Genomic DNA, 6,199 nt, shown 5'->3' on the forward strand with positions numbered 1-6,199 from the left:
AGTCAATTGTTGTTGTATATTTTCTTTCGCAATTAGGTTTAGTTTTTCTTTGTAGTTTTGTTGTTGTATGACGTTGTTATTTCGTTTTAGTAGTTAAATGAACGTTGTAGGGTGTGTTCCCTATATAACCCACACGAGACCTACTCGTCCTCCCAAGCTATTGGGAGGTTTAAAAGGGCTTGTTGCATACGCTAAATGCAACCGTGATTCCTACGAAAGTGAGTTAGGATTTGTTATTGTTGTACATTATTTTTTCACAAAAATCAAGGTAATTTAACGCATGATTTGGTAACACTTTCATAAAAATGGTAGAACTGAGTAGCTAACAAATTTCAATGGTTGTGAGAAGCATGCTTCTACAAAAGGGTTAAAATTTGTAGGTATATCATGTTCGAGGGACGACCGTTTTTGTGAAGAGAAGAAGAAGACAGGAGCATCTAGCGAAAAAAAATCAGGTGCATGCGCTTCCTTTTTACCTTGATTTTTTAGATTAGTAATAAGTGGATTGTAATTGACTATTATTTTTCGGGGTGGAATTTTTGGGAAGTTAGCCGTGTCACATCCCTTGTGCGTTTTAAAGCTCTAGTTCTTACACATTGAGGACAATGTTTACCTCAAGTGTGGGGATGGGGGAGTAGTAAAAGTTTTCGATTTTGACCCATTCATTTAAACACTACACATTGAGGACAACGTTTACCTCAAGTGTGCGGATGGGGGAAAATTTCAAAAATTTTTCAAAAATGTCTTGTTTCGAAAGCGATCTTAAAGCACAAGTAACCAAGTCAACGAGGGATGTCACAACCCATTTGGTCTTTTGTAATGGTCAAGTTCAAATTAATAGCATGACGGGTATTTAGCGGGTGGTTATTTGGGAATAATCCGCTTAAGAAACTAGCATTTTATGCATATCACATACCATACCCTTATACGTGAGGTTTTGAGCCACTTTTATATCATAGATTTACATATACATGTTTCTTTGTTTGAGTGGACCATTAGTTGCGTATTGTAGAACTTGAAACTTTTGATACGTTCGAGACCATAGACCAAATACAAGCATGAGAATGATTAAGGCATTAGGTAAACCTTTTCCTTTTACACCATTTTTATATCCTTAGTAGCCAATTTTGAGCCTAATCCTTTCGTTTGACCACCCTATAGCCCATAACATTAAACCTTTTTTCTTTTAAACCCGTGTGATGGTAATTCGATTATAGGAGTCGAGTTTGTATAGTTGTATTTGATTGTTTGCATAAAAAAAGAGAAAAAAACATAAAATGTTATGAAAAAGAATTGAAAATCATTGAGAAAAGAACAAAAAATATGAAGTTAATGGTTGTTGAATAAAAGGCTAAAGTTGTTGCCTCGTAGTGATGTTTATAGTTTTGTTTTGTTTTGTTTAGAGTAGTCATTTGTAATAAAAATCGAATTTTCATCACCTTAGCCATTTTAGAATATCCAATTTCCTACCCGTAGCCTAGCCCCGTTACAACCCTTACAAAGACCTTATGACTTGTGCTTAGTATTCGTGATCGGTGGTGGAGAATGCTTGAGTTGCAAGCCTATGCGGGTACGTGTTCTAATCGGTTTTGAGCGATTAGTTAGTGAAGTGCTAATACATTGTAAAGATTAGCCAATTTATAAGCCGAGTGGAGAGAACATTGTGAGGGATATGCATGATTTGTTGGTTTCACGGGCAGGATAATCTTGGATAACCATTTTTATATGGGAATTCACTTTACCGTTAAATATGTTGAAATTTGTACAGAGTCTGAACTTTAGTATGACAATTGACCTTAACCTTCATCTCGGGAATGGGAAGTGTATTCTTTGTTCTACCCACGTGAAAGTGAAAAACAGATTTGCTTGAGGGCAAGCAAACGACAAGTGTGGGGATGTGATACGTGGTTGAAAACCGGTGATCGTTTATGCTTAAGTTGGTGTTTTTACGTAGCTTTTAATCTTGAATAGCCTACTTTTAATGGCATTTGTGTTTTACAGGTCTAAAAGAGTTTAAGGAGCTAATCGGGAGCTAAACGGAGCACCGGGACGCGAAACAGATCAACCGGGGATGTGAAACGAAGAAAACCGGGTTAATCACTAAGATTGGATGTATTTTGGCGAATGTTGATGGATTTAAAATGAATATATTGGAAGATGGCATGATAGAGGGCTGAATTACGAGAATGTGGGCGAAAACGGTGAGTAAAACGGAGCTATAACGAAGAAGTTATGAAGAAAACAGTTTTGGACGAAACCGACAAAACCAGGCAGCGTCGGCGACGCCCTTTGGATTGTTCCCTCGGCCAGAAACCTCCGTAAACAGCTAATTAAGTCGTCGAGCGAAACTGAGACTTCCAAGGGCCGTCGGGGACGCCCTAAATGGCCGTCAGCGACGCCACCTGCATTCTCATATCGCGAAAAACTTGATTTTTGAGTTGGGGACGAGTTATAACATCAATTTTGACCAAGAAACGGGAGTTACACATTGACTAGAGGTTTGAACTTGATCTTGGAGCCTATTCTCATCTACCTACCATCACCAATCCACCTACCATCACAATCAACACCCGAATCATCAACGAATTCATTATCATCTTCATTACCCAAACCCTAGTCCATCCACCTTCTCCATCCTCTCATCACCATCACTCACCACAACCCTAATCATAATCATTCACAATTTCCAAGCATCAAGATGATCCGAATTGAGTTCCAAACATCCGGTGATCAAGCAACTTCGTGTCACACCCCGAAATTATCAGAGCATTGGCGTGACTGGACTGGTAGCTTCATTGCACAGCGGAAGCAAACAATCTAAGTCTTTTAGAAAATGAACGCCACTAAGTACTCGACTCTTCATGGTCCTCCTATTCCAACCGTCCCATTGTTTGAAAAGTAACCTGAGAAAGAAACACGCGAAAAATCAACATAAAGTTGAGCGAGTTCATAGTTTGTTTGTAAAAGATTTGAAATAAATCTCTTTGAATAACCGGTTTTTGAAGTATTGTTGTGAAAACGAATTTAAAATCATTTTCATATATAAATCAAGTTTTCATGTGTACCCCACGTACTCATGTATAATTCAAGTTTTTCTTGAGTACCCCACGTACTTCAAATATAATTCCCGTTTTCTTGAGTACCCCACGTACTTCAAGTATTAATCAAGTTTTAGTATGGTATAAATTTTATGTAAGTAAAGTATTCCTGTAAATATCAGGATTGTTAATGGGTTGCAAAGCCATTAACATGTGACACGACATAGGAAGTCACCAAACCTAAGGCATTTAATTGGTATATTCTGAGACACAAAAGCACTACTCGATTCTCGCCCTCACCGAGAGTGTGGCTGCCAGGCACCCATTAGATCTAACCTTTTGTTCTGCGGTCTAGGTATATTGTTGATTAATGGTGCTTCTGTACCCTATTCGTGACACTATTTCTCATAACGCATCCAACTTGGTTCTCGTCCTCACCAAGTGCGTTTCTTGTTATCATTTCTCATAACGCATCCTACTTGGTTCTCGTCCTCACCAAGTGCGTTTCTTGTTATCATTTCTCATAACGCATCCTACTTGGTTCTCGTCCTCACCAAGTGCGTATCTTATATTTTTATATTTTCATACCATAACTCATGTATTATTAAACTCTTGTATTTGTATTTTCAGAAAAATACGCTTATTTGGAAAACCGGTATAAATCATAAGCTTTTCGTAAACCATTTGTGTTCTTTGTAACATGGTTTAAAAATATATAATTCTTGTATGCTTTGCAAAAAGTGCATGTCTTTCCACCCCGAAAACATTTATAAAACTGTAAAAATGTGGGGTTATGAACTCACCTGAATATTCCTGTGCAAAGCTAGCTAATTTACGACTTCTTGATGTCGTTTCCAAGGCTCGACTTGCTAGCGTGCATTCTACAGTATTCCTAACACGGAATATCTAATAAGTTTCGAATAATGTGGTAACTAATCTACGTGTTACCGAGCTCTACCGAATCGTTAATCGAACGATTTGACGGTAAATAGTTAACTTAATGAAAATGACTAAGTTAAATTGCCGCGAGAAGTCGTTTGAGTATGTAGGAATATTCGTATGAAAGTAATATATAATAAACTTGTATTATATATCGCGTCTTCTATATTTTGCCAAAATATATATATATATATATGCCGTTTCGGCGTTCGTAATAAATATAAAATATTATATTTATTCTATAAGAACTTCATCGAGTCGTTGAATAGATAGACTGTAGCTATTTTGTAAAAGAATTCGTGTGTTTGAAATAAATATACATCTATATTTATTTTTAAAAGGATTCGAGTTTACGTTTGAAATAAATATATAAATTATATTTATTTTTATAAAAGGATTCGCGTTGTATGGTATTCGAAACAAATATGTGAACTATATTTATTTTGTAAAACGAATACGAGTTGTTTGGCGCTTGACATAAATATATAAAATATATTTATTTTATAAAAGAATTGTCGTTTTCGTTTGTGATAAAGCGTCGTTTAAAGTGGTATACACATTTATATTAGTTATCATAAATGTCGCTTTTCAATAAAGCATGTTTTGCTTTTACGGGTTTTCTCGAAAAACGGGCAGAGTTTCCTCTGTTTTTAGACGCCCCGACAACTAAAGTGTCGTTATTTTGTCAAAATTCAATCAAGATAATCGATATCAATATGTTAATTTTCATGACATGTATAAAATGTAACTATAATCAATACGAATCAGTTCGAGCTCGGTTTTGCGTATAATAATAACAAATGAATAATAATCGTCATAAATCCTTTACCGAGTCTTCGCGTGTCGAAACATCGAACCATTTGACTGAGTTGACCGGGTCAACCGAGTTGACCGGGTCAACTGAGTTGACTCACTACGTTGACCAGGGTTGACTGAATTGACTCGGTTTGACCGAGTCGACCCGATGCCCGAACCCAAGATTCTGTCGCGACCCGAACAATGAACTGGCCCGAACCCTAGACGTTGCTTGAAACACCCAAACCATAGTTTTGACTAGAACCTCTCTAAACCAAAACATAGTCACTGAGCATAATCTCCACCACCTGAAACAACATCACCACAGTCGTGACACCCACCGGAGCCGCACCTCCGTATTCGTATCACCATCATCCTCGTTATCAACAGCAACAATATCATCGTCGGAAAAGAAAAGGAAAGAATCATAAAAGAAGTATGATAATAAAGAGCTCACCGGAAAATAGCAAATCCGAGCGGCGCCGGAGAATCTGTTGCCGGAAAATACGCGTCGGCAGAAGCTATCGCCGCTCAGAAAAATGACACCGGCTCCGCCGGTTTCCTCCACTGTCGTCGCTAAACCACGTGACACCACCACCGCCATCGGCACGGAAAACTCGTCGGATAAAGTCTTGGACCGCTGGATTTTTAACACTGACCACCGGGTAATTGATCCGACCGGCGGTCCGAACTTCTGACCGCCGGTTCCCTCTCTCCCGGTCCCTTTCTCTCTCGTCCTTTCACTGTCACCGCCGCACACCACCACCATCTGGTGGTGGTCGGTCGTTTAATCAGAAGATAGGGGGAGTCGAGGGGTTGTTGTTGTGTCGATGCTCAGAGCCACCATCTCCGTCGCCGGCTCCGCCGTATCTCGCCGGAGTCCGGCCGTTCATCATCATCAGAGGGGAGAGGGTTGGTGTTGTGTGAGTAGATTTGTGTTGAGTGAGATCAAGGGAGGAGTGAGGGGGAAAAATGGTGATTCTTTGTGGTGTCTGCATATGTATTCGAGAGAGAGAGAGAGAAGAGGTCAAGTAAATGTGGTGTGTGTTTGTTTGTCTGAAGATCAAAAGGGAGGGATATGGGATTTATAATAATTCATATGGGTATTAACTAAAGTTATTTCCTTATGTCCCTTGTATATAGATCTTGTATGGATTTTGTGTCTCAAATCTTTGAGGCAAAAATCTTATATAGAGATTTTGAGTAGATTTGAGGAGATTGTGTGAATCTTGTCAAGATTTAATATGTTACGTGTAGGTTTAGGCTTGTGGGTTTTGGGCTTGGGTCCAGGGCCCACAAGCCCATCTCATGTGTAAACGACCCGTAATTTCTACGAGACCCGATATCGCGACCCAAACTCCATGAGCATAAAATATTCGTATAACATCCATATTTGTCGGTGTCGTCTGTATTTTGCACGGTATCAG

At 38.8% G+C, this 6,199-nt stretch overlaps 1 long non-coding RNA gene across 1 annotated transcript; it reads right to left on the minus strand.

The window, feature by feature from the left end:
• Positions 1-4,715: 4,715 nt before the first annotated feature.
• LOC118487305 lies at positions 4,716-5,371 on the minus strand. Its single transcript, XR_004881268.1, has 2 exons — positions 5,230-5,371; positions 4,716-5,080 (listed from the first exon to the last, which is right to left on the minus strand). It is a non-coding gene; the product is annotated as an uncharacterized LOC118487305 (long non-coding RNA).
• Positions 5,372-6,199: the final 828 nt, after the last annotated feature.

Source organism: Helianthus annuus, chromosome 2 (genome assembly GCF_002127325.2).
Source record: "Helianthus annuus cultivar XRQ/B chromosome 2, HanXRQr2.0-SUNRISE, whole genome shotgun sequence".
Taxonomy (NCBI): domain Eukaryota; kingdom Viridiplantae; phylum Streptophyta; class Magnoliopsida; order Asterales; family Asteraceae; genus Helianthus; species Helianthus annuus.